The sequence below is a fragment of the Temnothorax longispinosus genome, chromosome 9 (assembly GCF_030848805.1).
Source record: "Temnothorax longispinosus isolate EJ_2023e chromosome 9, Tlon_JGU_v1, whole genome shotgun sequence".
Classification (NCBI taxonomy): domain Eukaryota; kingdom Metazoa; phylum Arthropoda; class Insecta; order Hymenoptera; family Formicidae; genus Temnothorax; species Temnothorax longispinosus.
In genome coordinates this window covers 19,136,009-19,150,932 of record NC_092366.1, presented here as the reverse complement: position 1 = coordinate 19,150,932, position 14,924 = coordinate 19,136,009, and the positions used below count along the sequence as shown (strand labels likewise).

The following is a 14,924-nucleotide window of genomic DNA, read 5'->3' as shown; positions in this document are numbered from 1 at the left end:
GACAAGACATCTATGAGTTTATTTCGCAAGTTAATTTTACGTGACATTTGTTGCTTAACGTAAATAATACGATTCGGTTCTACATTTACAAATCTATATTTACACATCCGATCGAAAATTGACGATTATTTCGCATAAGGGAATTATTTTTCTCGTCAAATAAGTTTTTCAAAAATGCCCACAGAAAGTTGGCCGGTATTACAGATACCGTTCTTAGCCTTTTTCGGCGACATGCGACTCCCAGTCGAAAACAGCGCGGAGCGACGTCATCAGGCGCGAAACGCGCGCGAGAGTCTGCGATGTTTCACTCCCCCGAGGGACGACGGGCACGTGTACCGAATCGGTGGTCGAAGAAGGCCAGAAGGGACGCCGAACGGGGCGAGGTATACGGGGGTTGTTCCGATGCGTCTCGACGGTAACTATCCAATACGTGACGCCGACCCACTCATTCACTCCTCCATCAACCCCCGAGGCACCCCGTGCGATACCTACGAATGCGCGTAGGCGATCTCTCCCGTACGTAGGACGTAGGTACGCGCGCACTATGTAACGTATATAACGCGCGTATATATGCCTTCCGACTGGTAAATACTCTACCCTATATACGAGGCGGCGAGGAGGGAGGTAGGGAGGGAGGGAAGGAGGGGGAGAGAGAGAGAGAGAGAGAAAGAGAGAGAGAGAAAGAGAGAGAGAGAGAGAGAGAGAGAGAGAGAGAGAGAGAGAGAGAGAGAGAGAGAGAGCGCCTACGCGCCAGTCGCGCCTACATTAGGGGATGAATAAAGGAAGGTCGCCGAAAACGGAGGGTCGGCACCCCTGGTCCCCAGTGCCTCTCATTCGTACGCCTATCTATACGATTGTCCGCTCATCCTATAGAGAAGCACGCGCGCATTACGTCTTCGGGGGACTTCTCACGATATGCTCGTCTCACGCAATGTTATTAAGATTGCATACGTTGTTGACATCGAAAACTCAAGTTTCTCTACGTGTTCAAAGATAATAGATATTAATTATATTTGTTTATTTACGTATTCCTTATTATTGTTAATGTCTGTATTGTATTCAATTATGTGTACGCGCGTGTATTCAGTTCAGTTTATTAACAAATAAAATAAAACTAATAAGATCGCGTCTAGAATTAGCCAAGAACCATGTGGCTCCTTGCGTAAATCGGACTGAGCGCCGCTGATACTATCTATAGGTATAGGGGCGCGCGACATCTGCGGTGTCCTGAACGAAGGGTTCTACCCCGAAAACCGGGGAATTGGGTGGGGATCAAAAGCAGGAGGAAGGCCGCGAAAAAGAAAAAAAGTGAACGAGAGAGAGTGAAAAACTCGAGGACGGAAAATTGAGAGACGAGGCACGCCGAGAGGACGAGCGGAGACGAGGAGTAGAAAGAAAGGCGACAGAAGGAAAGAGACGAAAATAGAGAGGAAAAGGACGTCAGGCTCCTCTCGAAATAAAGCGATGGAAAACGTCATCCAGTCGTTAATTGGTCCATGCCAATTCTAGGAGTCAAAGGTTTCCGTGCATTTCCTGTATTTCGCGATGTCTCAATTTGTTTCGACAACGATAAGGATATTTCGAGCGTAGATCTCATACGACGAACAAATTTAACCCTCCGAGAACACACTGGGTCAATTTGACCGTTTTTTTATTTTTTAATAAAAAAATAAAATTTTGTTCGTAAATTACGTTTTTTTCAAAAAAAAAACTCAAAAATTTAAAAAAAAATTTTTCCAAAAAAAAAATTTTTTTTTTTAATTTTTTTAAATATGTAAATAATTTCAACGGCACTTTTTATTTATATCAATTGATTTAACAATGTTCCAAGTACATGTGGAAATTTTTTCAAGCTGATCGCACTCGTCAATTTAAAATGGTGGACGATCAAAGTGTGTGTAGGATCAGATTGACCCAGAATGTTCTTCGTGAATGAAAAAATAAGTGTGTTCTCGGAGGGTTAAATTCGAAATAGGTAAAATGACATAGAAAACATTTGGTTCGTAAACAATAATACCACTAAAGATTTAGCGTTGCGTATTAATAGCAATTATTTTTATAAAAATATAATACATTTTTCTTGAGATACCAGATATATGTATAAAATATATCATACAATGGCATTGTAACTATATATTTTATTTTTTCGCGAACACAAGTTCATCACGAAAGATAGAAATTCAGAGAGTGTATAGTGTAATATGAATTTATATTCAAGATTATATTTCAAAGTAGCATATATTCCGACATAATAAAAATTCCTGAAATTTTTGGCGAATAAAAAAATTAACTCAGCTCATCGAGAGCAATTCGTGTTAGGGTAAACTTCCCCTTTATTCTATACAGAATTCAAACAGTTTGATGGATGCATCCGTGCGGGCATCACAGTGCACGCTCATGCACACGTGTGTGCGCACGTACACGGGTGGCTGTATTTTCGTCGTGTGGGAAAGCGGAGACGCACGCGTCGGCTGAAAAAGGGGGCCATATGTCGGGCAATGGCGGGCACCCCTTGTGCGTGGGAGTGTCAGTGGGGATACATATATACACGCCACTCTCCCTTTCCGATACATTTTTTGCCTCGCGCCGGATTTTTTTAGTGTGGCGTCTTCCTGCTTACGCGCGTATGACGCGGCGTCCTCCCCCCCAACCCCTCTCCTCTCACTGGTTTGCCTCGTTCGCCCTTCGGCGTCCGTCACCCGGCGTCATGTGGAGCGCGAAAGTTTTTATTTCAAATATTTTCGGTTTCGATGAAGAGACTCATCGATGGATCCATCTATGAATGAAACGGCGTGATCGGTCACGCTGAAGCTGTGAAGTAATGTACCTCGCAAGGTGTCATATTTAACATATGTTTATGTCGAATAATATGCCAAGTATTTTGTAGATATAGGGTGCTCTTTCTCAGTTACAGATTCTTTAATAAATTTTAATAAATTTCAAATTATTCTTTCTTCAAGAATTAACACGTTATAGCATAGATAGAAGCTGTTTAACTCTTAAACGCTATACTATACTCATCTAAAAAAACTTTCATATGTAAATAAAGTATCAAATATTATCAAATTGTAATGATAAATGTTGAATAACTAATAATAACTGAATAATAACTAACCTGAGAAAGTTACACCTGTTTTGGTCAAGGATAGAATGACTAACAAATAAAATCGAGGAATCCCCCGAGTCTCGTTTTGTACACGACGGGGTTAAAATAGTACACCTAAAGACTAAGCTTAAGATAAAGCAAAACAAACAAGGGAGAAAAGAAAGGAGAAAAGAGGAAGGAAGGGAATGAAGCGAGAAAGGTAACGTGTGCGTGTGTGTGTGTGCGCGCGCGCGCGCGCGCCGAACCTGTTCGTGTCTGACGAGTGGGTGCGCGGGATGAAGTTCGTGATGTTCGTAACACGAGAGAGAGAGAGAGAGAGAGAGAGAGAGAGAGAGAAGAAAAACGACAAGTGGACAGTTTGGACATAGCAGGTGCTGGCTGGTCAACAATGAACATGCGTCTGGTTTGCGCATACGCGAACACTTTCTACTTACAAGAGTGATGAATCAACGATGTGACAAAGAAACCATCGAATTACGGAAAGTTTGCGATTGGGAAACGAAGCCGAGTACTTAGTATCGTCATAGTATCGTTAGTATCGTCTCAGTATTAATAATCTCGTAATATCAATACTTGATTTTGAATCAAGTATTGAAGGAGAGTGCAAATAGTGCACTTGTGGAAAAAGCTCTGTTGTAGAAATATTTCGCTATAAAATTACAATATTGTGAATACATAAACTTAGCTTTGTAAAATTAAACTTAGTAACGATTGCACCATCATTCTAAAAGGTTAAATCAGTTCTAGTTCTACTTTTCTTTAGCTATTTCTTGAGCCTTTTATTTTTAAAACGCGTAAAATGTATTCAATCCACAAAGATTATCATTTCTCTCTCTCTCTCCCCCTCTCTCCCTCCCTCCTGTTATGTAGCAATACATTTTGATTCATCAGTACCATGCCAAGCTGTGCGTCTTGTCGTACAAATTTGTCGGATCCTTCTTTTGTGTACTAGTCACGTACACGAAGGCAAAGATTCCAAGAATTTTGAGAAAAATGCGTGCCAGAAAAAATTTGTCTTGGCGTCTTTTACCTACTTGTGGGGCATGGGCATGGACGTGGTCGAAGATACCTGGGCCCAGGTAGGAAATACGGATGATCGTCATGCTTGGGTCACGATGCTGTGCTGCCTTGACGAGGGTCGGACGTAAGGGTGCATCGTGTGGTACGTTCCGAAGAGCCAACAATAAAATCCAGGGATTCTCATTTAAGCTTCCGTTCGTGAGAATGCAGTACAAAAGTAATATTTCAACGGCAAGGTCATTTTACCGTAAAAAAATGAGTTATTTTAGAAAGAGTAGCGTTACAAATTCTGAACAAAATTGATACCAGATAATTATACAAATATGTTTAATATGACACAGTAATCACGCAAAAAATTTGTAATTAATGGACCAATGCTTTGTTGGTATCTGTATTTCGGACAATACATGTACCGTATGAACAACACGTGGGTGGGTTAATGGAAATGATCACCGTGCAATAGTGTATGAACAATGGTACACGAGGCCCTAAGGTTGAGATATGCTATATTGGAAGCTGCGGAACCAGGTCGGATTTGGGTTCAGGATAGTAGATCCTATACACGCTATCCGAAGGGAGAGAGAACGAGGGTTGGAGCCTTTTATGCCGAGGGGTCCCTGGGTAGACTATGGCCTCGGTCCTTTTTGTTCGGACCATCGAAGCGGCAGCGGAAAAAGTTCTTTCAGTGTCGAGTAGGCCTGCCGCTCCTGCGAATTGCGCAGAACGACTAGCTGATTGATTGTTTTGCCGTCAACATTTCGCATGTTAGTACATAAACTATACTAATTAGTTAATTAGATCCCAAGATATTCCGAGTGGTTATACATATAATGTTCTTATATCGCAGAAATATAAAATTATTAAGATAATAAAGTTTTGTTATAAACAAATTCATACATATTAAAAAGATAATTTTGGAAAAGTTTAGTGTTTTATATAAAATTGTAAATTTTATTTATTATCGATATGTATTTTCTTATTTCACCTACGTAGTGGAAAAAAGAACACTAAAATCGAAAGTGGAGGCAAAACGAATTTGCGGAAAAAAGGAAACAAATACAGGTAGACAGGGAAGACTTAGGACGACGATCCTTTAGAAACTTTAGAAAACTGCACAAGAAATCTCTTAGAAATTTCGAAACCTTTAAGACACAGAAAAAAATAAATTCTCAGAAAGATCCAAAATTTGAAGATTTTCACTAAGTTTTCTGTGCGTGGGATCTCTTGTAACATTTGAATAATTGTAATACTGAAAGATCGTTTTCAGAGCCCAATTGTATAACTTGGATCTCAAAAAGTTATATTCGAATATAATACAAACTTATTTCAGGTAAAACAATAGAATTTACAAATAGATAAATAAAATTAAAATAATAAATATTTATCTTACTTTCCAAATTTCGAAAATCAAACAATTTGCCCTTGAATTCAGGCAAAAATGTCAAGTTGAGTAATATATTGTAAAAAAGGAAAAAATTAAAGCTATTCACATCTGCAATTAGTGCTATTCTCACACGAATTTTCCTCAACTAAACTTTTCAAACTGTCAGATTTTCGAACATCGTAAATCCATTAAACAGATCGATGCATCATTGACTTCCTTTCAAATTGTAGGAATTATTTGGATTTAAATCTTGGACATTTCAACTTGAAACAGTTCGAATAGCTCGACCATGCAATTCGTTCGAATCTGTCCGAGCCTTACTCTCAATTCCCAAGTCTACATAATAGTACGTACATGAAGAGATAGACGTGTTGTATTTTAAGTTACTGCATGCATTGGCATACCGAAAACTCCTCGAGATAGAAGAGGGACAATCGCGAGTGTATCCCGTAAGTCGTAAATGATGGGAGGAACGTAATGAAAATCGTAGGAAGTCCTCTCCGAGAATTGTTGGAGCCGTTCGACAACGGAATAAAACGAGAGAGACTTTACTGTTAGGTGGCTCTTGAAATGCGCGCGAATAGATGCGTCGTACAGCTGGTCGCAGCGAGTGAGCGAACGAGCGAGTCGAGCGACTGCGCCTGGCTATTCCTTCGATCGGCAAGCCAAGTCATCCAGCTAGCCTAGCTAACTCAGTACGCTAGTTGGATCGGAGCCTACAGGGTTGGGTGTTGGTGAAAGGTGTGGCCGCATTAGCCATACGAGAAAAGGAGAATACAATATTCTAACCGCGGTGCGCGATATTCACCGACAATGAGCGCGTTGGGATGACGAGGACGACAACGAGGAGGGTAATCACTCTCGTTTTGGCGTTTCCTTCTCTTCGCCGTCGTCATCCGACGCAATAATCGCGGTAGGCACGCTGTAGCGAGGTAAAGAGAAGGGGAGGGGGAAAGAGGGAGGGAGGGAGGGAGAGAAAGAGATAGATCGAGAGAGAGAGAGAGAGAGAGAGAGAGAGAGAGAGAGAGAGAGAGACCGCGGATGCGGAGACATCAACTGGAAAAAAACCATGGGCGTACAGGTGGTCGGCAGCGAAACGGTCGAAGAGTACCGCTTAATGGGATTCAACGACCTCCGTACGATGGTTGGGTCGGATCTAAGTACATCGGCTTGTATCGGCCTATTACGCCCGCTTGCCGATTCCGGCAACATGGCACATCAGAGCACCTCTTGCAAGTTTACTCCCCGGGCGGGATCAATCGCGCTCGCGTCACCAATATTCGAAATGGACGAATATTTTAACCGTGAAAATAAAAATTTCTGTTTGTTGTGGCGAGAGACAAATCGTCACGTAGCCGTCAAAGCTTGGGTCGTGGCTAATCGCGCTGTATTAAAAACTACCAATTAACAAACGCGAGTAAGCAAACTGCTTAGTCTTCACTTAATTTTAAGTGGCCTTTACTTGAAGTTTTCATTCAGAGATTACATGGAGATACTTGTAGGAATGTCGAAATGAAAAAGAAAGGCGTAATATATCCCGTCGAATATTCGTTAAGCTGAGGTCAATTCCGATGTCAGAGAGGAAAGGAATTGTGCACGAGTGTGCAACATCTTTCTCTGTAAATTCTATGTCGATGATATGGATCTGTGAAGTTGGCACGACATTCTACAAATTTCAAAAAAATTATAAAAGTTCTGGTAGCACTTTTCATAGTTCGACAGTTCCTGATAAAAATTAAAAAGAGTTCCGCATTCCTTATATTAAAAAATCGAAATTGAAATAATGTCGTGCTAACTTCGCGAATCTAGCACGACACTTTTCCTCTAAAGTACCAAAACGCGTTGAATATTATCAATTTTGACAAGAGTTCCCAAAAGTTCTAATCGAATTCCACACATATATACAATTTCAGATCGATATTCCACCAATTAATAATTTTTAACAATTTTTTATATCCGCGCCCAGCGTGACGCTCAATGACAAGTGTCGTGCTGAAGATTTTCCGCGGTTTAACGATTATTTCCGACAGTTCTAAAAGAGTTCTGTGCTTTAGAATTAGTTGTAAAGAAAGTTCCGATGATTAACAATTTTTTAAACAATTTTAACAGTTACGTCCAGCACGACACTTAGTGAAGATGTGTCGTGCTGATGATTTTCTGCCGTTCTGAAGGCAGTTCTCGGTAGTTTTAGCAGAGTTCTACGCTTCAGAATTATTTTTACAAACAGTTCCGACTGTTTACTATTTTTTAAACAATTTTAGCAGTTACGTCCAGCACGACGCTTAGTGAATATGTGTCGTGCTGATGATTTTCTGCGGTTCTAAAGATAGGTCTCGGTAGTTCTAGCAGAGTTCTATGCTTTAGAATTAGTTCTAAAAAGAGTTCCGGTGATTAGCTATTTTTTAAACAATTTTTGATATCTACGCCCAGCACGACGCTTAATGACAAGTGCTGAAGATTTTCCGCGGTTTAATGATTATTTTCGACAGTTCTAAAAGAGTTCTGTGCTTTAGAATTAATTGTAAAGAAAGTTCCGGTGATTAACAATTTTTTAAACAATTTTATCACACAGAACTCTTTTAGAACTGTCGAAAAAAATCGTTAAACAGCGGAAAATCTTCAGCACGACACTTGTCATTAAGCGTCGTGCTGGGCGTAGCTATCAAAAATTGTTTAAAAAATAGCTAATCACCGGAACTCTTTTTAGAACTAATTCTAAAGCATAGAACTCTGCTAGAACTACCGAGAACTATCTTTAGAACCGTAAAAAATCATCAGCACGACACATTTTCACTAAACGTCGTGCAGGACGTAACTGCTAAAATTGTTTAAAAAATAGTAAACAGTCGGAACTGTTTGTAAAAATAATTCTAAATCATAGAACTCCGCTATAACTACCGAGAACTCTCTTCAGAACTGCGGAAAATCATCAGCACGACACATATTCACTAAGCGTCGTGCTAGACGTAACTGCTAAAATTGTTTAAAAAATAGTAAACAGTCGGAACTGTTTGTAAAAATAATTCTAAATCATAGAACTCCGCTAGAACTACCGAGAACTATCTTTAGAACCGCAGAAAATCATCAGCACGACACATCTTCACTAAGTGTCGTGCTGGACGTAACTGTTAAAATTGTTTAAAAAATAGTAAACAGTCGGAACTGTTTGTAAAAATAATTCTGAAGCGTAGAACTCTGCTAAAACTACCGAGAACTGCCTTTAGAACCGCAGAAAATCATCAGCACGACACATCTTCACTAAGTGTCGTGCTGGACGTAACTGTTAAAATTGTTTAAAAAATTGTTAATCATCGCAACTTTCTTTACAACTAATTCTAAAGCACAGAACTCTTTTAGAACTGTCGGAAATAATCGTTAAACCGCGGAAAATCTTCAGCACACTTGTCATTAAGCGTCACGCTGGGCGCGGATATAAAAAATTGTTAAAAATTTTTAATTGGTGGAATATCGATCTGAAATTGTATATATGTGTGGAATTCGATTAGAACTTTCGGGAACTCTTGTCAAAATTGATAATATTCAACGCGTTTTGGTACTTTAGAGGAAAAGTGTCGTGCTAGATTCGCGAAGTTAGCACGACATTATTTCAATTTCGATTTTTTAATATAAGGAATGCGGAACTCTTTTTAATTTTTATCAGGAACTGTAGAACTATGAAAAGTGCTACCAGAACTTTTATAATTTTTTTGAAATTCGTAGATTGTCGTGCCAACTTCACAGATCCGATAGATATCGCGCATTCGTTCCGAGCGAACGATTCGCCGCTCAGCTTATAAGAAAAGCCAAATATAATTGAATAGATAGATATGAAATGGAGTTCAATGCGAGCACGAGTGTGTGTGTGTGTGTGTGTATGTTTATTTGTTTGTTACATATTTCACATATTATACATATATATATGCATATAAATATGTGAAACGTCGAATAAATAAATATGGAGGAAGGGAATGGAGCGCGGAAAGAACGAGATAGAGACAGAGGGTAAAGAGAAACCAGTGCCTAGAGTGGAAAAAAGACCAGGCAAAATTACAAGATTAGATGCCTGCTACTTGTAACAAGACTTCGCCGATAAAGTAGCACCCTGCGTTAAAGATCTCGAGGCCATTATTTATGCGTGCTTTTTTAATTCGATCCGCGCTCTTAACCGCGACAACGATTCTTAACGAAGGCTGTCGGCTCGCGAGACGCAGGTGATTTCAAAATATAGATATGAAGAGTCTCCTCTAAACTATAAATCCCACGAATTATTCACCTTGTAATAGTAACAAACGGTAGAGGGATGGAAGAGGGAGACAGCGTCATCGTCTATCTACCGTCCGCGTTAAACTCATTTCGATGTCGTAATTATGAAAACTTTGTTTCTTCTGTAGCATTACAAAACTCACATTTTACATAACGTACTGCACACTAGAAAATATCATCGACATTTCTCTCGCACAGTACCTATCTTAACGAGAAAATCGCCTTTCGACAGATCTTTACAGATTCGGCAAAATTTTTCTTCCAGGAATAATCGACAGGCATAGTTACTCTACGATTGGGACAAAAATCTGAATTAAAACTGTCATTGTTATCGTGATGTTCAATGTATACGTCCAATAACTTTTTTAATCAATAACATTTCGAGGAATTTTTATTTTTTGAATTTGATTTTAATATTAATGTTAATTCCGTTAAGTCCCTTTTGTGAGATTAATGTTGATTCTGTGAGAATTTCATTGAAGTGTAAGCGCAGAGAAAAATTAACGGAGCTACCGGGACTTGAACTCGGGATCCTTCGCTCACAAGCCTAGCACTTAGGCTGCTACCCCACGACTGCTCCACTACTACGCTAATTTCTCCGATCCCTCATCAATACTGGCCCTACGGCCCCAAATCTCCTACAGCTCGGCCAGCCCTGACATCACATTCGCCCCGAATGTGCCATGCCCTCTGACCGCCGAAGCCTGCAAGAATAACCCGGAGCTATACTCCACAACTTCCCAATCACACCACCCACACACAGGTATCCGGTGTATCGGGCAAGTTCTCCTCCAACGAGGTAACGCGAGCACAATCCCACTTCTGGGGGCCTATTCTGTAACTCTTAACGACAGTTTCGTTATCGTTATATTGTCGTTGCGCAGCTTTTTTACTATACATAATATCTGCGCAACGCAAGTATAACGATAACGAAACTGTCGTTAAGAGTTACAGAATAGGGGGGCTGAACTGTAAGCGCAGAGAAAAATTAACGGAGCTACCGGGACTTGAACTCGGGATCCTTCGCTCACAAGCCTAGCACTTAGGCTGCTACCCCACGACTGCTCCACTACTACGCTAATTTCTCCGATCCCTCATCAATACTGGCCCTACGGCCCCAAATCTCCTACAGAAGATAGATAAATTTCGAATTGATCGAGAAATCCATAAATGAAGAAATTATGATAATTCTGGGCTGATCGATGGTCGTACTTTTGCATACTTAACAATTTTACCTTATCCCAACAATTATGCGCAAGAATTGATACGCGCTAAAGTTTTTACCAATTTATGCTCCTATCCCGTCAAACGCGGCTCGTATGTAACATATAAGGATACGATGTTAAACTCATGCGCGAGGGTGTCGGAGCTTTCGTTCTTCGTGGCTGTTGCTGGTAAGGCGCAGTTGCTCTATTCTCTTGAAACCAGTTTTCTTCCACATGACCATCGGAGAAGGGCAGACAGAGAGAGCAAGAAGGAGAGAGGGAGAAAAAAGAGAAACTAAGAGAGAACGAGAAAGAGATAGGAGAAGTGAGCGCACGAGCGAAGAAGAAGAGAAAAAAAATAAAGATTACATGCTCACGTGTGTGTATACCCGCATGCACGCATACATTTCTGCGCAACCGTAAGTGCGCGCGCGTGCACATACACACACAGGCGCACATACACACACGCACGCATATAGTACGCTTCTCGCTACATGCACGTAAGCTAAACTAGAAAGTTGCTCCGACCGACGACTCGTCGGTCGAAGAAACGCTGCTCGAGCTAGAGCTACCTTTCGAATTTCAACCGCGAATATTTTCTACATATAAACGCCGCTCGCCGCGTTGCGCCGCGATGGACATGCGCGTCCCGACGAACTGCAAAATTCGATCGGCGCGCGCGCCGCACTCGATTCTCTCTCTTGCCGGCCGCGGCCGTGCGGCACTAGCCGACATATAAAACAACGCGCGGGCGATCGAACGTAGCGTTTTCGAAAGCCCCCGTGTTATCCGTTCCGTCCGCGTTTAGCTCTCTCGCTAGCGCGGCAGCGAGAGCTCGCCACGGATCGGTAGGTGCGATCGATCGAGCGTATATTTGGTCGGAAGCCAAACGATGCGCCGCCACACATATACACATCGCGTATACATAATATACCATTGCTGCACGTTACACGCCGTATATAATGTACGAAGGGTTCAGTTATGCTTTAACATTTTATACCGCGCTGCCTCGTCTAAAAGCGTTACGATTGTAATTGGAATCGAAACTTGACTTTTACGCGTAGTAAAATTGTAAAATTGTTTCTAGAGAAGAATAGCATTAAATGGCTCTGCCTTTAATTTAAAATCTTTCCTTTGTACAAACGAACGCCATGACTTGCGAAAGGATCGGCGAATCATCAATATTAACGGTATTTCCGTTTTTCTTTTTCGTGCCATTTCTTTGAACTAGAATCTTATGATGATTACCCCATAGGGGTATGCGTCGCGCTCGCGATTCATTCCTGGCGGATTAAGAGGAAGCGCGAATCCACCACCCTGGTTGCATCGTTGAAACCTGGTTGGTCGCACGGCAACCCTCGATTCTTGCCGAGTAGAAAGTCTGCCTCGGTAGAAATATTTCGTCCTATACTGAGGTAACGGCGGCTTCCCGCCGAGCCGAGCCGAGCCGAGCCGTGAAGAGGAGTGGTGAGGAGAGGAGAGGAGAGAAAAGGAGAGGAGAAGAGAGGAGAGACGAGGATAGACGAGGCGAGGCAAGACGAACTGAAGCGAGCCGAGGTGAGGCGAGACGAGACGAGACGAAGCGTGGTGAGGTGAGGTGAGGTGAGGTGAGGCGAGGCGAGGCGAGGCGAGGCGAGGCGAGGCAAGGCGAGGCTTCGGAGCGTGGGTATCAGTACGGAACCGAGTCTACAACGCATTAGCGCGGCGTTGTCACGTTTCGAGGTTCTCTCTCTCTCTCACTCTCTTCTCTCTCTCTCTCTCTCTCTCTCTCTCTCTCTCTCTCTCTCTCTCTCTCTCTCTCTCTCTCTCTCTCTCTCTCTCTCTCTCTCTCTCTCTCTCTCTCCTTCGTCACCTCTCTCCGTTTCTCCTTAGCCATTCGTTTCTTTCTCTCCTTCGCCGTCGTCCTCCCTGAGGAGGACGCCTTGCGCCTAGTAGATAGACTTCTTTCTCTTGACGCCTTTCACCGTCATGCCGCGCCGCGCTGCGCGACGTTGCTGACTCGACTGGCGGGAAAACTAGCTCTTCAAATCTAAGGAGGTTCGATGGCTACAACAAAATGCAGAGTTTCATAAAATTCAATTTTTTTTAAAGGTGATTTACTCTGATTTTGAAGAATTTCTGGAAAAACGTTTTATGCACCGGCAAACGAATTTCTGGAAAAACGTTTTATGCACCGGAAAACAATAGCAATAGCAATGACCGCATTCGCGGAGAAAGCGACATGCATTCGTTGCACATACGGCACGTTTATCCCCGTTAAAATTGAACTTGAGAATCGTTATCTATTTTCGTACCTTTTAGGCTTGCTATTATAAATTATATTTTGTAAATATGTCTATTATTTATTATGATTGTGATATCTAATAGTTAAGCCTTTTGCAATGACACAGAAATGCTAATTAAATTATTTAAAAATTAAACTAATTAAATTTATTAAATAAATTTAAAAAATCTTTTCTTTCTGTTTTCAGCATAAAACTAATGAAAGAGAAGATGTATTGGGCTTAAAGGTAAGTGAATTTTATAACGTATACAGAATGGCATTTAGTCCTCAGGGAGGTCCATAATTACCAGAGAAAGTAAAATAAAAGTGTTGATTTTATCTACGAGAGTCGCGTATATCTGTACCGGAGCATCACGGGTCGGGACTCGAAATGTTGGCTGTGCCCGCGATCAACGGATTCTCTCTCCGCGCAACGGCGAACGGCGAGACAAATTTTATTTTCTTGCTTTCTTTGCTAAGGACAATCCGCAAGCTCGCTCGCTAGGTTAGTCGCGCGCCAAATCGGCGTTCGGCGGAAATTCCCGCGGAGAGAACAAGATTTTTCGCGTCATAAATTCTTGCGGGAGGAGAGCGATCCAAGATCTTTGCCCGTAGCGGTACCGTCCTTGCCCGATCGCCTCGAGCAACGCTGGCCCTGACGTGACGCGTTGTGGTAACTATTCCTGTATCCTGGCCAGACTATTCCTAGCCGAGAGAGTCCGGTATGCCGTATGCCGCGCAAGCAAGTGATATATATCACTATATATATATATATATAGTGATATTATATTTATATAGTGACGTGAGAGCGAGACTCCCTTCGTAATATACGTATCCTCGTCTGACTTCGGGATAGTTTTACCCTCACGAGTGGGCAACGGGTTGATTGCACTGGCAGCTCCGCATTTACCGGCTATCTTCCTCTAGCACGCGCTCTCTCGCTCTGCACTCTGTTCTCGCTCGCTCCGTTCATCACCCATTCCTTTCTCGATATCACGTTGCCGTTTCTCTCTCTCTCTCTCTCTCTCTCTCTCTCTCTCTCTCTCTCTCTCTCTCTCTCTCTCTCTCTCTCTCTCATTTCCCCTCTGCCTCCCCCTCTTTCTTTCTCGTTCGCTCTTCCTCCCACCAATTTGTGCGACCAACTCGCTTCCCTCTCTTTCGCGCGCGCTTCGTCCTTTTTCTCTGTCGGTCGTCCTTTCGGTCTCTCTATTTCTGTCACCGTCTCCCTCCCTACCTCCCTTTTCTCGTTCCCTCGTGCTCTCGCGTTGCCTGACAAGCGCGAGCGAAGGGATGGAGAACGAATAGGGGTTTCCGTGGTAACGCCCCATGCACGAGTAATGCCTTCTCTCCTTGTTCGACTACGCGCTTGACGTCCTTCTCCCGCTTATCGCGCGCTCCCTCCCGTTCGTCGCTCCGCGGCCGTCGCTCGCTTGCCAGCAGCGAACACAGTGCGCGCACCACGTTGTTTCTCCCCTTGCCGCGCGACCTCCCGCCACCCACTCGCCCACGCTCCCCACTGTACACGCTTCTGCGTACAGGCTGCTCCATACACTATCGTCGAAAGCTTTTGCCGAGTCAGATGAGCGGGCAAACGAACGGAATTCTCTTCTGCGAACCGAAATTACGCGATCACGGCGAAAAGCGCTCGAAAACTTGCGGTTCATCCGAGATCCAAGTCGAAAA

The 14,924-nt window shown here is 42.5% G+C and overlaps 1 protein-coding gene and 1 long non-coding RNA gene across 7 annotated transcripts in view; one reads left to right on the top strand and one right to left on the bottom strand.

Moving 5' to 3' along the window:
* The window catches only part of Tara (SERTA domain-containing protein 2 taranis), a 91,362-nt gene that overhangs the window by 12,408 nt on the left and 64,030 nt on the right, over nt 1-14,924 (bottom strand). The gene's annotated exons all lie outside the window — the stretch shown is intronic.
* Nucleotides 1-14,924, top strand: part of LOC139819123 (uncharacterized) — a 40,847-nt gene that overhangs the window by 6,347 nt on the left and 19,576 nt on the right. For 2 of the 4 annotated variants that reach the window (XR_011733609.1, XR_011733608.1), the window contains exons 1-2: nt 11,274-13,069; nt 13,450-13,488. This is a non-coding gene — a long non-coding RNA (uncharacterized lncRNA). Of the gene's footprint in view, nt 1-11,266; nt 13,070-13,449; nt 13,489-14,924 lie in introns of those variants that run through there. The other 2 variants (XR_011733611.1, XR_011733610.1) reach the window with 2 other exon arrangements.